A 17034-nucleotide genomic window follows, 5' to 3' on the forward strand; every position below is an offset into this window, starting at 1 on the left:
GGATTAATTATCGTGTGTGTGTGGGGGGGGGGGGGAGTGGGATAGAAATTAATAAATAAAAAATACATTTCTCAGCTGTATAATTGTTAGTTCAAGCAAATCCCCATGAAGTCTATTGCCACTACTGAAGAGTTGCCCATAGGGAATATTAGAGACACTACTGAAAGACAGTCCAAATTTTCCTCTCTGAACCTTAAAGCACAAGCTACATAGGTAAAATGGATTGGAGCGATCAAAGAGAAAGAGGAGAAAGTCATCTGGAGATGAACTTCTTAATCCATAGCTGTAAATCAGGAAACCAGGACGCCAGGCTATTCCAAATGTCTTCAATTTCATAGAAGGTGCAAACGTTCTGGAACTCACGACAAATAATAGGATGTGTTCAAATTTTTTTTACACATATATCTGTAGAATTTCTCCCACTTTGATCTACGTAGATGCAACAACTGGTATTAAGAAGAGCACAGACTCTGCCTTCAGACGCCACCTTCATATCTAACGCCATTCCATTTTGCACAGCTATAGGGGCTATTTCTCACACTTCTTCCTGCAAAGCCTTCATGGCACCTGCAGGGTCCTTGGCCATCTCTTCCATTGCTGTGCATCTCTTTATCACTGCCTTCTCCAATTCAGGAACCGCTAACCAAGGAGTAACCAAGGCCACAAGCAGGCTGATGATCTGGGCTATCATTATGACACCCATTACATCTGAGAAGCTCATAGGCCACTAGGAGGCACGTGGCCATGAAGGCGAGCTTGAGGTCCCTGGAGTGTCCAGTTCCCTTGTGGGATTGGCCATCAGCAGCCCAGCTGGTTATGGCTGCAGTAAGAAAGGCACTTGGACTCTGAGACAAAGTGTCATTTCAATTGGCCTTGGCTAGAGCCAACTCTCTACACACAGAGACAATCGTGTCAGCTGTATGCCGTCCCTTCCGAGGCCGGGAACACGGAGTTTCCAGCATTGGGAGAGCGGTGCAGCAAGTTGTGCAGATCCTGCCTGCAGAAGGGTTATCCCACACTGCTCCCGTCAGCTCTTGAAGTGTTTTCTGCCAGGGAAACCCATTCTAGTCATCACTTCTCGTGTTCTAAGAGGAGATGTTCACTTGGGAGTTGGTAACTGCAGCCTCAGACAAAGGTAAGGGCGTGCGGTTGGCCATTCACCAGCAGCTTCCTGCAGATTTCTTCTTCCAGTATGGCTTATTCTGCAACCCAGGGGCACACTCAGCACAGCTCAGCCTGAAGGCCAAGAGGTACGTGGAGCACAGCACAGGCCTGCTCAGGTTTTCTGTGACACTCATCACTAACTCCTCCATGTGCAAAGGGCTTCTGCTCAGATTCTCTCAACCTCCTGATGAAGGTTAGAAGGAGAACGACATCTCCTTTAGACCGCTAGAGAAAGGGAACTTTACTTGAAGGCCTTGGTTGAAGGGAAAGTGGAAGATGATCTGCAGGAGCGGGCTGGAAATTAGGACCATGCGTGGCAATCAGTTAGCTGAAGGGAATGTGCTAGAGCTTGTAGGTCACTAACCCTGGGAAGACAAGGAGTGTGAATAGACACAACAATTAACATGATGAGCCATGCTGAGAGAGCATAGGGGAGTGGGGGACGGATGCCGTGAAGGAAGGGTAACACCCTGCTGTTAATTGCTGGTAGTTAACCATCAATCGGGGACTGCCTAGTATGCAAGGCTTAGCTTCAGGAACCAATCTGTTTAAAACGCGCAGCTTCAGGAACCAACTGTTTAAAACGTGCAGCTTCAAGAACCAATCTTTTTAAAACGCGCAGCTTCTGAAAGTGTATATAAACTCGTGCTTCTGTACAATAAATTGACATTTGCTTGTATCACCCTGCCTCCCGTCTCTCCATCGCAGCAATGATCCCTGACCAACATGGCACAAATGCTTTGCTGGACTTGTTTTGAACAGAAAGACAAGGCAGGAATGGTGAAAAATGTGGACAGCACCTTTCTGTCAAGTATGGGTGACGCTGGTAAAGTAGAAATCAAGGGCAAGTCAACAAGACAAACTGTAGCAGGGCTGAGTAGAGAGGAGAGATCACCTCCACCAACCCTTGGGCAGTGCTCTTCCTAATGCAGCCCTGGATGCCATGGGCCTTATTTGAAAGGTGCAAAGCCCGGAGAAGAGGAGGCTTTGGGGACACCTAATAACAGCCTTCCCATATCTTCTTGGGCCATATCAGCAAGAAAAGGCAGCCAGGTTCTTGCCTGTTGTGCGTGATGGGAGGATGAGAGCCAATGGGCATCAGCTGAAACAAGGGAAGACAATGTCCTTCCCCATGAAGACGGTCAAGCAGTGGAGCAGATGTCCCACAGAGCTTGTGCCATGTCCATCCTTGGAGCTTTTCAAGCCCCACTTGAAGGAAAGCGTGAGCTACTTGCTTCAACCCCATAACTGATCGTTCTCTAAGCAGCATGTAGGCCTGGACACCTCCTGAGGTCCCTTCCAGCATGAATGATTCTGGATCTCCATCCACCATGGATCTTGCCTTCGTGATGGCAGGGAAATCACTCAGGTTTCCAGCGGCTGTTGAAGCCAATCAGAAAGTTGGTCAGATGACCTGCGATGTTCTTTTCCCACTCCAAGCTTTGCTGCTCAGATGCAGGGCTGCTTGGCTGGTTCCTATGGATTCCTATTCTTCACCCTTTCCTAACTTTTCCCTCCTTTCCCACGCACAATTGCTTCTCGTTGACCACCCCTGTATCCTCCCATGCAAGCAGCTCACCTCTCCTTTCCCTTTCCTCCCTGGCCATTGGCTGTCCTCCTTTGGTGATTCTTTGGAGGTTTTCACCATAGGTGGCCACCCAGACAAGGGATTCATCATCCCCCTTGACTCAGCATCATCCCCCTTGACACAGCACCGTTGTGGCCACATCCAGGTTATCTGTGCCTGGGCTTTGAGGTTTCTCATTCTGGAGGAATGGGGGAAAAGTGGAGAGGCTGTGGAGGATACCTGCCTCGATTGAGTTTGGTGCCTGTGGAGAGAGACTGAAGGTCCTGGGCTTCTTGATACTGGCAAAGTGGAGCCTCAGGGCACCACAGTAACAGCATGCACCTGCTTGAAGGGGGGTGTCAGAGATAAGGGAGTGATTCCTGATAGTGACAGGAAGAGAAAACCTCCGCAAAGTGCTGCTTGGAAGGGTAAGATTGGATGTGAGGAAAAAGAAATGTCCCTCTGAGGGTTGCCCTCTGATGCCAGAGTTCACCCAGAGGGAGCCTGGATCGTCCCATGGCTTTGAGTTTCAAGGAGCAAGCAGGGATGAGGGGAGAAACTGCAGAAAAGGCAGAGAAATGCAGGTGTGAGGGCTGGGTGGGAAAGCAAGGAAGATGCCAACCCCCAGAGTGGAAAGAGGTGCCACATGGACAGTGTAGGGCAACTTGCAGTGGAGATGGCCCAGGGCTGCAGCGAGGCTGAATGGCCCCACAGCGGGATGAGGCCTCTGTCCCCCTGGCAATGGCAGCTGCCTCTCCCACCAAGGCCTGTGACATAGAACTTGATTTGGAGGGTCTTATGTTCTGCCCTCCAAGAGCCTGGGGGTCAGGGCTTGGTCTTTCTGCTTCATAAAAAAATCCAAATGTGTTTTGCAGCATTACAGCCACTGACACAGTACCTTTGCCTGCCTGCAGGTCTGGCCTCTAATTAGCTACTCTAACGAGTCCATGGGGACGCTTTGTCAGCAATGGCCCTCAGCGGGACCCATCAATGTTTGAAGGTATTTTCAGTGTTGCTTCTGACTTACATTCCTTCAGTGGTTGGTTCAGTCTGCTCTCAGTAGCTCAGGTTCATGGCAGGAGCCCCCAAGGCCCTAATGAGGTATTTGCCTTTTCTCATTTCCTTCAAGTCTTGAAGACCTGTGCAGCTAATTGAATCTGTTCCATTCATGTAGATAAGAGAGAGGATTTCAAAGTGCACTTCAAAATAATTATTTTTCATTTCATAGGTTGTATTTTGCTACTTTTTAGGCTAGAGGGGAGGTTCTAGCAGCAATCTCCAAGTGATAATGATGCAGAGGGTCTCCTCATCAGGTCTGGACTGGTAGGAAATGCAGTCGCTTGAGGTCTAACACCAGATGGACAACCTTGCTCTGAATGTCCCCAAGACCACCCTTTTTCTCATTGTCCCCTGGGACTCACATCCCTTCTCCTTACGTCAGACTTCTCCCCTCAATTCTGCAGGTGGGTGCTGCAGCTCCTTTGCACCATCCCCACCAATTTGCCTTAGAGGACAGGCTGCACACAGGTGCAGAAGAATTATTCAAATCTGCAAGCAATGTGAAGAATGATCAAATGTCATAAATAAGCCAACACCCTCCACAAGCAGGTGCCATGTCCAAGCTGTCTCTGATGAGGTGCCTTTCTGCAAGGGACACTCTCATGAGAAATCTTTTAGGTGCTAGATACAGAAATATAGATCTAAAGACAAGGGAAGAGTTGGGTAAGGAGACAGTTTGGCTGTGGGGAGACATGGAAGCTTTTCCTTCCTGAAGTAAAAACAGCAGCACAGGTGAGACGTACCTAAAAGACCAAAGAATAAAGGGAGGAGAAAACAGGTGAATAACTGAAAGAGCCTTTGCTGAGACAGTCTGCTGAAAAGATGACTTCAGAAGTCGTCACTGTCTCCTGCTCAGGTACAAATATGTTAAAGATGAGAGAAAATAGGGGCGTGGTATAACTAATAACAATGGTGAAGTTCTGGTATAAAATCAGTATTTCCTTGAAGTATCGCTTTTGAAAGCTCCTTGAATTGGCAGAGGTCACTTGTGAGAAAGGACAAGTAAGTGTTGCAACTGTCTTGGAAGGAGTCCGTAAGTGCAGCTCGGGGAACCACAGGCTGCACGGACCCCCAGTGGTGAGGGGTGTGCCACCAGTTAGAGTCCTCTTGGGTGACATTTCTGGCACCTGAGCGGGTAACTGTCCAGGTGGATTTTCCAAGGGTAAATCCTGCCTCGCCAACCTGACAGCCTGCAGTTGTGCATGAGGAGCTCCACAGTGGATGTCATTTCCCTCAGCTTCAGCAAAACTCTTGTCATGGTCTTCATCAGCGTTCTTCTGCCCAAGCGAGGCCATGACACTCTGGGTGGGAACAGAAAGAGATGAGTAAAACACCAGCTGGATGGTCAGGCTGAGAGAGCAGTGGGGAAGGGCTCACACCCCACCTGGAGGCCACTGGGACATACTGGGGCAGTGTGGGCTGAAGAGGGTCCCAATCAGAAAGTCAGCCAAGTAACGACAATCACACCAATGTGGCTACATATCGTCCTACTTTATTTAGCAACTTTGTCATATTTATACTTCTAATACACTGTTCACGCGGCAGCTGCCTGACAGTCATTGGTTGTCGGTTACGTATTCATGTTACTTGTTGATTGGTTGTCATGCTGCAAGCGCCTAATAAGGATGTGCTAACTTAGCGGTTTTCATATCTTGCTTGGCATCCGGCCTTGTTCTTGTACAATGCTCATTATTCTTTATTCTGCCTATTCAAGGACAGTACAAGATCTTCAAAGGAACTTTGTAATCTGCAGGCCAGGGTTGTCCAACTCCTGCAAGGGGACAGTATGCCCTTGTTCTGCCAAGAATTCCCCTACACATCCCCCTTTTTCTTTCTGGATAACCCAGGCTCTATCAACGATTGATTCTAAATCTTTCTTCAAACAGGACAAAATACAACAAAAGATAACAAGCACAGCAAAGATAATAACAAAAATTTAATCCCTTCCATCAATAAGGTTTTCGACCAGCCAGTGATTCCCCATCCTGTAAGCCAATCGTCATAAGGATTTTCAGTAAAACTGAGTTTCTTCATATTATCTTGTAGTTGGGAAAGCTTTCTGTGAATGGACTCAGAATGATCAGCAAGATTCATACAGCACATTCCCTCAAAACCCTCACAGCCGTGTCCTTGTGCTAATAACAGAAAATCAATGGCAGCTCGATTTTGTATTAAAGCATGTCGTATACTGTCGACATCAGTGGTGAGTCATCTAATACTCTGGAGGTAATGTTAACTTGTTCTCTGTCCAACAAGCCAACTGTCTCAACTGAGTGAGAGCCTTGGCAGAAGCCACTTGTGGTGTAAAGAGTGATGCTAAAATGACAGATGGACGTTCCCACAACTCAACATCATCTGCACATTCAGGTCCCAATTGGTATACACTACGTCTGATGCGTTTAAACTTGTTACTTATGTTAAGCATTTGATGGATACCAGGGGCAAATAATGTTAGTTTGCCAAAGCAGCATGGTCCTCCCGGTGCCCTTGCAGGTACAGCGGGCCAGGCACCATCTCCACAAACGAGGAATACTCCCCGAGGCAACATCTTTGCTTTTTCATTTGTCTCACCAGACCATGAAACAGGCCAAGTCCAATCGTTACAGTAACCGGTGATGTTATAATGCCAGGGGGACCCAGGGGCAATTCAAGGATTATCATTTCTTGTTTTGTGGATCCTAAAATTACCTGAGTCAATGTCTTTCTTGTAAAACCCCCAAAATAAACAGTAGTTTCCCAGCATAGATCCTAAGATGTCAAGCTCCTGAGGTTCCATGCCGGTAACATTCCGGCCCTGAGCAATTTGGAACGCTTGAGCCCCCGAGGGGTTTCTTGGAATACCAAGTGATTGGCACCAATCGGCTTGCACAGACCCACTGTTGATGGTGCAAAAGTCATTTGCTGCTTGGTCGAGGTAGTCGGAGTATATTTTACCTGTTGTCCAGTGCCCAAACTCCTTCATATGGTTTAAAGGGACCCCAATCAAACAGGTATGAAATGGGTCAGATGGGGTAGCTAACGGTAAGCAAAATGAATCTTGCCCTGTCTTGTTGGCCCAGGTAACCCACATGTGCATTTGTGGTTGGACAGGAACCCATGCTGTTCCTTGTGAGGGCATGCTGATGACTCCTATCAGCCCTACAATCAGGTCAAACAATTCCATTATCTCACAATCTTGTTCCCAACTGACAAAAGAAGCACCACAAGCCAAGAGCTTGTGTTTTCTTTGTAGCTAAAACAACAGTTAAGTTTTTTGTCAAGGCCCACCAAGAGATAGCTTCTATTCTGCTGTCAATACTTTCTGGCATCCATATTTCTGGAAAATGTTGACTTGGCTTAGGGTTCAAAAATTCCCTACAAGTATTTTCAAAAGTAATATTAGCAAAGCTCTTTTGACAATCTAAGTACAAAGCATAATCATTTCGCAAGCGGCTACAACCTATAACAAAATTCTGTCTACAGTTACCACAACTTAATATTATTGCTGCTCGTTCCCTATAGTTTTCACAAACAGCATTCTTCGTATTACAAGTTTTTTTCAACGCAGCATTACAAGCTCGTGACCCAAATGATTGTCTTCTCGCTGCTGTCAACAGCACGTCTTCTATGGTGGATGGGACTGGCCCAAGCTCTGCACAGAGTTTGTTAAAGACTGGCTGGAGATAAAGCTGTCACCTATATTTTCTCCATTCTTCTGGAGTTGACATGCAGGGCGGACAAATCTGCTAGGGACCCATAGAGGTCCTTTATCTGTGGAAACACAAAAACACCCTCTACCGATGAACAACACTGGACTGGGTCCTTCCCAGTTGCCTGTAGTCATGTTCTTAGAATGAACCTGTAACCCAGGCATGGCCTGTGTTTGACTTCCCTGAATAGCCTGATGATGTATAACAACGGGGGCCCTTCTCTTCCTTCTGTCAGGGACAAATAATTCAATGTAAACAACACCTTGTTTAATCGCTTGGTTACATCAGTCTTTTCTGGCGTCTTTCATGTCACTTAGCTGTTGTCCATGCGGCATCACACTCCATTTGATTGGTCCCAGAGTGGCGCCCACACACTGCTCCCCCCTTGTGCGGGCATCCTGCTTTCTCTCATCTTTCTGTCCAACTCTCTTATCTCTCTGTGAATACAGTTCTTTATCTCTCTTGGCCTTGCATATGTCCTTCACAACACCTGCAGCTTGTTACGGCTTCGGCCTGCTCGGCCTGCTATTACAACAGTTACTTGGTCTGGATTGCTCATTATATGTCTGTTGTCTTCCAGCCACTCCACAAATCCCCTTTTTGTTTTTGAGTGATCCAGACCCCTTTTATCATTCAGTCCATCATTCTCATAAAGCAATTCCACACACAACCCAATATCATTAAAAAGATTACAATGGCAATTAATACCGTTATCCCGTGCAGAAACAAATCTTTTAACCCTCCAGTAATTCCTAAACTCTGTAGCCAGTCCGTTAACCCGTTCTCAATCTTTATGGCTTGTACTTTTTTTTTAATTCAGCAAGCTGCTTATGAATAGAGTTCGAGTGATCAGTCAAATTCATACAACACTTCCCTTAGCGCTGTCCACTATAGGCTATTGTCTACTGTTCATGCTGTTTCCTTATCTTCTACAGGTGACATCACATTCCTCCTTTGTTCTGTCTCATCCTAGTTTCTTCTCATACTCCCTCAAAGTTATTTAACTCTTTGCTGCAGGATCAAAGCTGCACATCGTCAAAGCAAGGCCAAAGCTGCACTTTATCTACGTTAAAGCAACCCACTGTCTCTGTTCTGTACAATTCTACAATTCCCCCTTTCTGTTTTTGAACAGCTAGTACCAGGTTTGTCATGCTCTGCAGGGCCCTTGCAAACAGGACGGCAACCAAGGCAACAGCAAACAAACAATACTGCCAACTGTGTGAATGGATGCCAAAAAGGCTGACGTTTTCTCAGACTTTGATAGCATGTTGCTGCAGTGGGGCACCTAAAATCCATTCAGCACATACCATCAAAATCCTTAGAGCCATGCCCTTGAGCCAACAAGAAAAAGCCAGTAGTTGCTCTGTTTTGTATGTCATAGCGGCAAATTTGACTCAGATTCTTAACTGCCTACCAAACAAGGTGATTTAACTCTTTAATGCTTTCCCTGCTGTTACTTCGGGTAAGAGAAGAACCGCTGCAATACATTCCCATCAATTCCAATAATCAACTGCATCATTACATGATTCATCCAAAGTTATATTGTGTTTGAGTGCATTATGCTTATCAACATGTTCACGTGTTGATTTATGTGGGTGTCATGGTCCCGTCATAGCCTCCTACTGCACTAGCATCTACATAAAGACAACTATCGACATTCCAAGTGCAAACAATATCAACTTCTTTTGGATTAACTTTATACAGAGGTAATCAATTATCCCAAATATCAAGGCTTTCAGTAAGATTCTTCATTCCCTACATACATTCACTTTTTGCAACAATGTCTGCAAAGTCAGTTTCAAGGAAGGGCACACCAAACAAGGACTGGTTCTGTAAGGAGACCCACACATCAGTTGTTGGGTTGACTGGCGGCAGCAGTGCTCCCACGATCCGGCACGCTAATCTCAGGCCGCACACAGCGAGCAGGTATCCATGGCGGACCTTCATCTGTAGAGACACAAGCATAACCTCTCCCCCAAGTTAACATCCATGCGGTCCTGACCACTGCGCGGTACAAGGGTCTTTTGTGCCTACTAAGACGCCTTTGTGCTTTGGCTGCTTATTACCAACTGACACAAAGTCAAAATGGGAGACACCGCATGGTCGGCAGAGATTTTCAAAAAGTTCAAAACATCAGCATGCTTTCTCTGAACGTGCCTCTGGGGTCATTCCCTTCATTCCCTCTTTTTTTTATGTAACCAGAGAGACTTTCCCATAACAGAGAAGCCCTTATTTACATCTCTGAGCCTGGACACAAACCGCAGCTGCATGCACCCCCAGGCTCAGGGCAGAAATCATTCAGCAGTTACATAGCTGTATATCACTACACGCATGCAGACACCTATTTATCACTAGATAACCGTGTTTATCTTTCCTACTCTCCTTCACAATACCCAGCTGTTCTCTCATCTCTTGTTAGGTCAAACATTCTCATTTTCCTCTCCTATATCTCTCTCCAGACATTCTCTATCCTCCTCTTTTTTGCTTGTTAATTCCAAAGAGGCAAAGGGTGTGTGTAGCTGGGTGACCATGACCTGATTTATGTTACAATCAACTAAACACTGAATACAGGAAAAAAGGCACGGGAGTTATAAGGCAAACATCAATAAGGTGATTAAAGATAATTATAATAAATCCTGTAATACTTTTGATCCATGGCCTAAAGTTTCCCAGCCGTGAGAAGACACCAAAGGCATCCCACCACTGGCTCTGCTGCAGATATTTGTTTAAGGCTTTTTAGTTTTGTTTGCTTTTGTGGATTGATTCAGAGTGGTCGCTCAGATTCACATAACATATCCTATCAAAGTCTTCACACTCTTGTCCCCATGCTAATAATAAAAATCAATAGCAACTCGGTTCTGTAGCAACATATGACGGGCAGAACTGACATCTGTTAATAAGCCAGAAAAAATAATATACTTGTAGTATTACTTTCTTTAGCAAGCTAGCAATCAGTGACAGGAGCTTTCGGGGCAGAGGAGGTGTGGACGGAATCGCCATCGTTGGTGGTGTGTTGAGAAGAGTCTCGCTGTTGGTGGAATTTACAGCCTCCTCTGGTTTAGCACTCGTGCTGTTGGTGGAATTTACAGCTTCCTCTGGTTTGGCACCGTTAGTAGAATTAGTCCACACTTGGTGTAGTGTAGTCAGAATTTGCCACCAAGGTGCTAAATGGATTCCTGTCTCGGAGTCCCCTTCCGTGGCAGCATCATACAATCGTCTGCTGACCACTTTCATTTCTTTTAAAGTCTCTAAAATCAACCTCCACATTGTGGAGAATATTGCACTTTCTTCAGAGCCTGACCTAATGTCCTCCCACAGTGCCGCGCTGGTCTTATACCAAGCTGTTAACGCAAAAGCCGCGCTCACTGAGGGGATCAGCCCTCGCTGCCGAGCCCGTGACAGCAACTTCCTCAGGCTTCCCTCATCACAAGATAACCCTCTCTGAGAGAGGATATGTTGGAGGAGCTTCACCACTGCCGCTTCTTCTTTGCTCAGCATGGCCCCCATCTCCTCCCCGACCGCTCCCCTGATCGGGGCAAGATTCCAACGGCTGCGCACGCATCTTCCCAGGCACTGAGGCAGCGCCTGCTATGGCCAGCTTCTTCTGCCCCCTCTGAGCCGCCTCTGCACTCCTGGAAGCATGGACGAGAGGGTCCCTGTTCGGGCGCCACTTGTTGATGCAGTAGGCTCAGACACAACTTATATGACCAATGTGATCAAGTTAGTGCCACGTTATTAATAGACTCACACCAATTTATACTCTACAGCTAAAAATGCACACACTACGCACGCTTTGTTATGTAAAAGGTGATCGGTTAAAACTGCTCGTTCACACGCTCCCACCTCCCAAGTTGTTGGTCCCAGTGCGGTGCCAACACGCTGCTCCCCCCTTGTGCAGGCATCCTGTTGTTATCATCTTTCTGTCCAACTCTCTTACCTCTCTGTGAATACACAGTTTCTTTGTCTCCCTTGGCCTTGCACATGTCCTTCACAACACCTGCAGCTTGTTAGAGCTGCGGCCTGTTATTACAATCAAGTTACTTGGTCTGGATTGCTCATAATATGCCCGTTTTCTTCCAGCCACTCCACATTTTTGAGTCTGTTTTGACTTGCATCACCACAACTGGTGACCCCAACGTGCTGATGTGACCCAATAAGGGGTATCATAAGGAGACCCTGAGACGGTGCCGACATGACCCCGGTAAGGGGTGTCAGGAGCAGATCCTGAGATTGTGACCAGCGGGTTGCTGGGAAGATGGAGCCTGGTGAAGCAGAATAGCGCAGTGGAGCGGCTGCAAGATCCCAGGAGAACGTGACACCAGAAATGTGAGCCAACAGGGACAGCATGGGGACTAATTTAAGGAAGATACCATGGTGCTGTCAGTGTGGAAGTTAGTGTTACAGCAGCGTGGAACTACTTTAGATGGGCTCTGGTTAAGATGTATGTTATTGTGGGCCAAGAGACAAGGAGTAGAAGCATCCACCATGACTGCTTTTAGTGTGTCGACCTGGGAGAATTTAGGATCGACACTGTTAGAAGCTGCGGCGAAAGGGGACAAAGAGGTGTCGTGGCTTTTGGCTACATGGGCACTGCTTAGTGATGCTGGGACGGGGGCTTGAAAAGTCAGCAAGACGTCAGTGGGGGTGTATCAGCCAGAGCTCCCCTGGATCACCCTTCAGTCAACAGACAAGAGGGTGAGGTCGTGGGGGAGGGGGAGAATCCGTGCCCCTTACCAGTCACCACGCCTCATTGTCCCAAAGCCCCCAGATCTGCCCAATGGCATCGACCTATGTTCGGTAGTGATTCCGAGGATGAGGACGGCAAGCAGAAACCTCGGCGGACTGATCCCTGCCCCCCTGAGTCCCACCAACATTTATGGCAGCCCACACTCCCTCCTCCCACAGCTGCTTCTCCCCTCCCGCCTGCCCCCTCTGCTCCTCCCCTGCCTACGCAGGGTGGAAATGCCAAAAATCGGGAATCATGTCCAGCTACGACAAGGTTATCAGTCAGAGGCAGTGATGAATGTGGTGGTGGTAGAAATCCAGTATCCAGTGTAATGGTAATGCCATGCGGCCCTCGGCAATTTTGGCAGGCTGTAAAAGATGGGGTACAGAAAGAGGGAAACTGGAATTTAGTAGGACATACAGGTAGACCGCTCCTTGATGTTACTACTCCTTCCACTGTTGCACTGCATGCATGTCCTGTTATAACAGGAGACGTGGCTGCTGGTAATCCCAAGGTTCATACAGCACCTGCTTGGAAAGTAGTGCAGGACTTGCAAAAACCTGTTTCTCAGTACGGGGTGAATTCGTCGGTTACAAAGCAATTGTTACATTTGCTTACCATGGACACTTGGACTCCTTTCGATATTTCTCAGGTGGCGCAGATCATTTTCCAACCTGTGCCACTATCAGTCTCCCACGGCACATGGCGGGCAGCGGTGGAACAGCAAGGGCTGCAGAATATGAACCTTGCACAGGATGATCCCCGGGTTGGTAATGGGCCTGACGTGTTGATGGGTACTGGGCAGTATGCCAGCCCTCAACATCAGGCTCAGTGGTCCACCCTAGTGTTAGATCAAGTCCAAAACAACCAAGTCCATGTTAGTGTTTTTGATGCAGACTGTACAGGTCAAATATGTGCCTGAGTTTCTGCAACTGTGCCTCCTGGGAACATTCCAAATAATACACGCCTTGCTCAGCTTGTGCTTTTTAGGAGTTTTGTTCCCCAAACAGAGCCTAGACAGCAGGGTGATGAGGGATTCACCTCCACTGGAATACCTCAAGTGTCTTGGACACAAGAACCATCTCCACAAGGACCCAACATGACCTGCACTCTGGCGTTGTCGGGAGGCACTCCGGCACAAGTGAAGTTGAGCGGTCTTCTGGATACCGGAGCAGACGTAACTGTCATATCGAGAAAGGACTGGCCACCTCATTGGCCTCTGGTAAATAACGCAGCGGGAGATGTAGGTCGGGGGGGCGTGACTACAAGCTACTTGTCTGTAAAACCTATACAGATCAAAACACAAGAAGGACAGACTGCCTCCGTCCGGCCATACGTTACCACCACAGCACTCACTCTGTGGGGCTGAGATTGTCTAGGACAGTGGGGAGTTTGGATCACCACGGATTTTTAACTGGGGCCACTGTACTGCAGGCAGTGAAACAGCCTCCCCTTGGTCTACTTGGCTGACCGACAGACCAGTATGGGTAGGTCAGTGGCCCCTGCCCCAGGAAAAGCTGTGTGCCCGGCATGAATTACTTAAGGAAAAATTAAACACGGGCCACACTGAAGAGTCACATAGCCCGTGGAACAGCCCTGTATTTGTGATGAAAATGATTTCAGGGAAATGGCGATTGCTGCATGACCTGCGTAAAGTCAATGCAGTGGTGGCCCCTGTGGGGGCCTTGCAGCCGGGATTGCCGTCTGCCACCGTGATACCAATGGAGTGGGACATTGTAGTTATTGATCTGAAAGACTGGGTTTTTTACCATTCCTTTAGATCCAGAAGACAAAGCCAAGTTTGCCTTTACAGTAGCAACTAGAAATAACTCTGAGCCCACAAAAAGCTACCACTGGACCGTGCTGCCTCAAGGCATGAGAAACTCACCAAGCATTTGTCCGTGGTTTGTAGCCCAAGCCCTGAGCTCAGTGACAGACAAATACCAAGATGTTTACGGTTATCATGGCATGGATGACATTTTGCTAGCAGCACCATCAAAAGAGCTGCTGGAGACAGTTGAGAAGGATGCCAGGCACAGTTTAGCAGAGTTTGGGTTGATGGTAGCTCCTGAAAAAGTTCAGAGACAAGAGCCCTGGAAATATCTGCGCATGAATGTGCTGAAGAGAACCATGTCTCCACAAGCTATCAGACTGAAACTGGACGTAAAGACCTTGAATGATGTCCAAAAGCTTTCAGGAATGCTGAATTGGCTACAGCCTTATTTAGGCCTTAGTAATGAACAAATGCCACCTCTGTTGGAACTTTGAAAAGGAGACACAGATCTTTTAGCCCCAAGGCCTTTAACGCCTGCAGCCTTGGCACTTGTGAAAGAAGTCAAACAGCTGATCTCTGCACGATGTGTTGCATATAGATCGCACGCTTCCTTTAAGTGGTTTTCTTTTAAAGGACCAATCTTCTCCTTATGCTATATTGGCCCAGTGGAACCAGGCTTGGGAAGATCCACTGCATGCACTTGAATGGTTGGTTTTGCCTTTGCAGTCTAAGAAAAACAAAAGGGTTTTTTCTCAGTCCCCATGCCTGCAGGTTGGTCTCTCCTTCCAAAGCAAAGCTCAGGAACAGGCTGCAGGAATTGCCCCCAGAAGACCATGCTGCTGGGCTTGGGTTCCCCATGGCTCAGGGGAGGAGGGCATGGGGCAAGGCGTTAGGGCATGGGCCTGTGTTGAGCCTTGGCGTGTGGGGGCCCAGTGCCCATGGGAATGGTGGGTGACCAAGAGGGATGTGCCTGGGACCATCTCCCTGGGCTTTCAGGCACCGCTGCCCTGCACAGCAGCACCGCCTGCTCAGGGCCATGCCTGAGACCACATCCCTGGGCAAGAGCAGGTGTCTCTGTGGATGCCCCAGCTGGGGCAGGCTGCTGTGTCCCTGGTGCAGCAGGAGGTGCCTGGGGAGCCCCCAGGCCAGCAGCCTGGTGCTGGGGACAGGGACTGGCCCCGAGGGGCTGCCAGGAGTGGGCAATCAGGGTCCCTGTGAGAGAGGAGCAGCAGACAGAGGGAGGCAATGGCCTCTGTGTCCTCATGCCATGGCTGGTGCCAGCCCTGGGGCTGACTGGCAGGAGGAGACCCCTCTCTGCCCACCAGCATCTCCTGTGCCCTTGTGATGGTCTATGGCCATGGGGTGAGTGCCCAGAGCTCTGCAGCCCCCTTTGGGTGGGCAATTGCATGGGGCCAGCCCCGCGTGGGCTGCTGTGTCTGCCTGGGCTGGGGAGAGGGCAGGGGAGGTGGGCAGAGCTCTGGGGGGGCTGGGCTGGGAAGGGCCAGGGAGAGGGAAACACCAGTGAGAGCTCAGCTGTGTGGGTGTGCAGCGTGGGGGCACACAGCAGGGTGGTCCTGGTGCAGATCTGGGAGTCAATGACAAAGGAAGCAAGGCACCAGGAGAGCAAGACTGAGGTTCCTGCTCTGTGGCATGTTCTTTGGAACCTAAGGAGTCTGCCCCAGGGAAATTTTCCCCCAACAAGTCCCAAACACTGCTCATTTCCATGTCTGGTTATAGAACTCAGCCTCTATGAGGGTCGTTTGCTGCATGGTCACCTCTGTCCTCCTCTGTGCTTCAGTGATACCCAACCTCATCACCATTTTCAAGAAAAAGAGAATCAATTTCCTACTGTTCCTTGTTACACACAAGTCCCATAGCTCTTGCCACAGTTGGTCACTCCCCCAAGGTGGTGGTCAGACACCTTCAGCCAGATCAGGTGCTCATGACCTCATTTTGACAAATATTGAGGCAGGCTTTGAATGAGATCCCACCAACTGGCCTGGGTCTAGAACATTAGTCTTGAACTCTAAACAGCTTCTCAAAAACTCCCAAATCTCTCTCAGCCTTTCATTGTCCATAATGTCCTCCAGGTTCCAGCCATCATTCTGGGCTGTGCAGGAATTGCTCCAATCTGGCAGGGTCTCTCTTGTGCTGGGAAGCCCCATTGTGGGCTTAGCAGTCCTGATGTGGTCCTGTGGTCCGTTAACCTTGGCCACTCCCAACCAGCCCCACGCTGCTCATCCACTTGCCTGACTCAACAGGACAAAAGAAGAAATTATACCAGCAATGTTCATGGGTCATGGCCAAAGATGAGTCACCATGTCAAAATTCAATCTAATTTATTGCCAATTAAAAAATACATGGATTTTGAGAAACCAGGACTGAAACATAAAGACCATTCCCCTGACAGTTTCTCCAAGGGCCAAATTACTCCATTGTTCCCAATTCATCTACACACCAACACCCTGAGAGGTGCAAGGGTGCTGCGATGGAGAGACAGGACACTGCTTGATGCAAGCAAATGTTGATTTATTGTATACAATCATGAGTTTATATATGTTACCGGAGGCCGCGTGCTTTAAACAGATTGGTTCCTTAAGCTAAGCATTACATACTAGGCAATCCCTGTTTGGTTAACTACAAACAAAGGACACTTTAAGTAAGTTTTTACACTCATCAATTAACAGCAAAGTGTTACTTCTCCCTGGCTCCATCTGTTCCTCATCTCCTTACCTTTTCTCAGCCTGACTCATCTTGTTGGTTGTCATCTATTCACCCTCCTTATCCTCCCAGGGTTTGTGGCCTACAAGCTGGAGCACGTTCCTTTCAGCTAACTGATTGTTACTTATGGTCCTGATTTCCAGGCCCCCTCCTACATCTCCCCCTTCTTGTTTTTGAGCAATCCAAATCCCGTTTGTTTTAAACATGCATTCGATCAAGTTACTCATCACTCCTTGTAAGCGTTGAAACAAACAAGGAACACATAATACTACAACCAACAATACTGTCAATACCATCAATGCTCCTTTGATTATGGTTTGTAACCAGCCCCCTA

This window comes from Falco peregrinus, unplaced genomic scaffold (assembly GCF_023634155.1).
Source record: "Falco peregrinus isolate bFalPer1 unplaced genomic scaffold, bFalPer1.pri scaffold_42, whole genome shotgun sequence".
In the NCBI taxonomy this organism is placed as follows: Eukaryota; Metazoa; Chordata; class Aves; order Falconiformes; family Falconidae; genus Falco; species Falco peregrinus.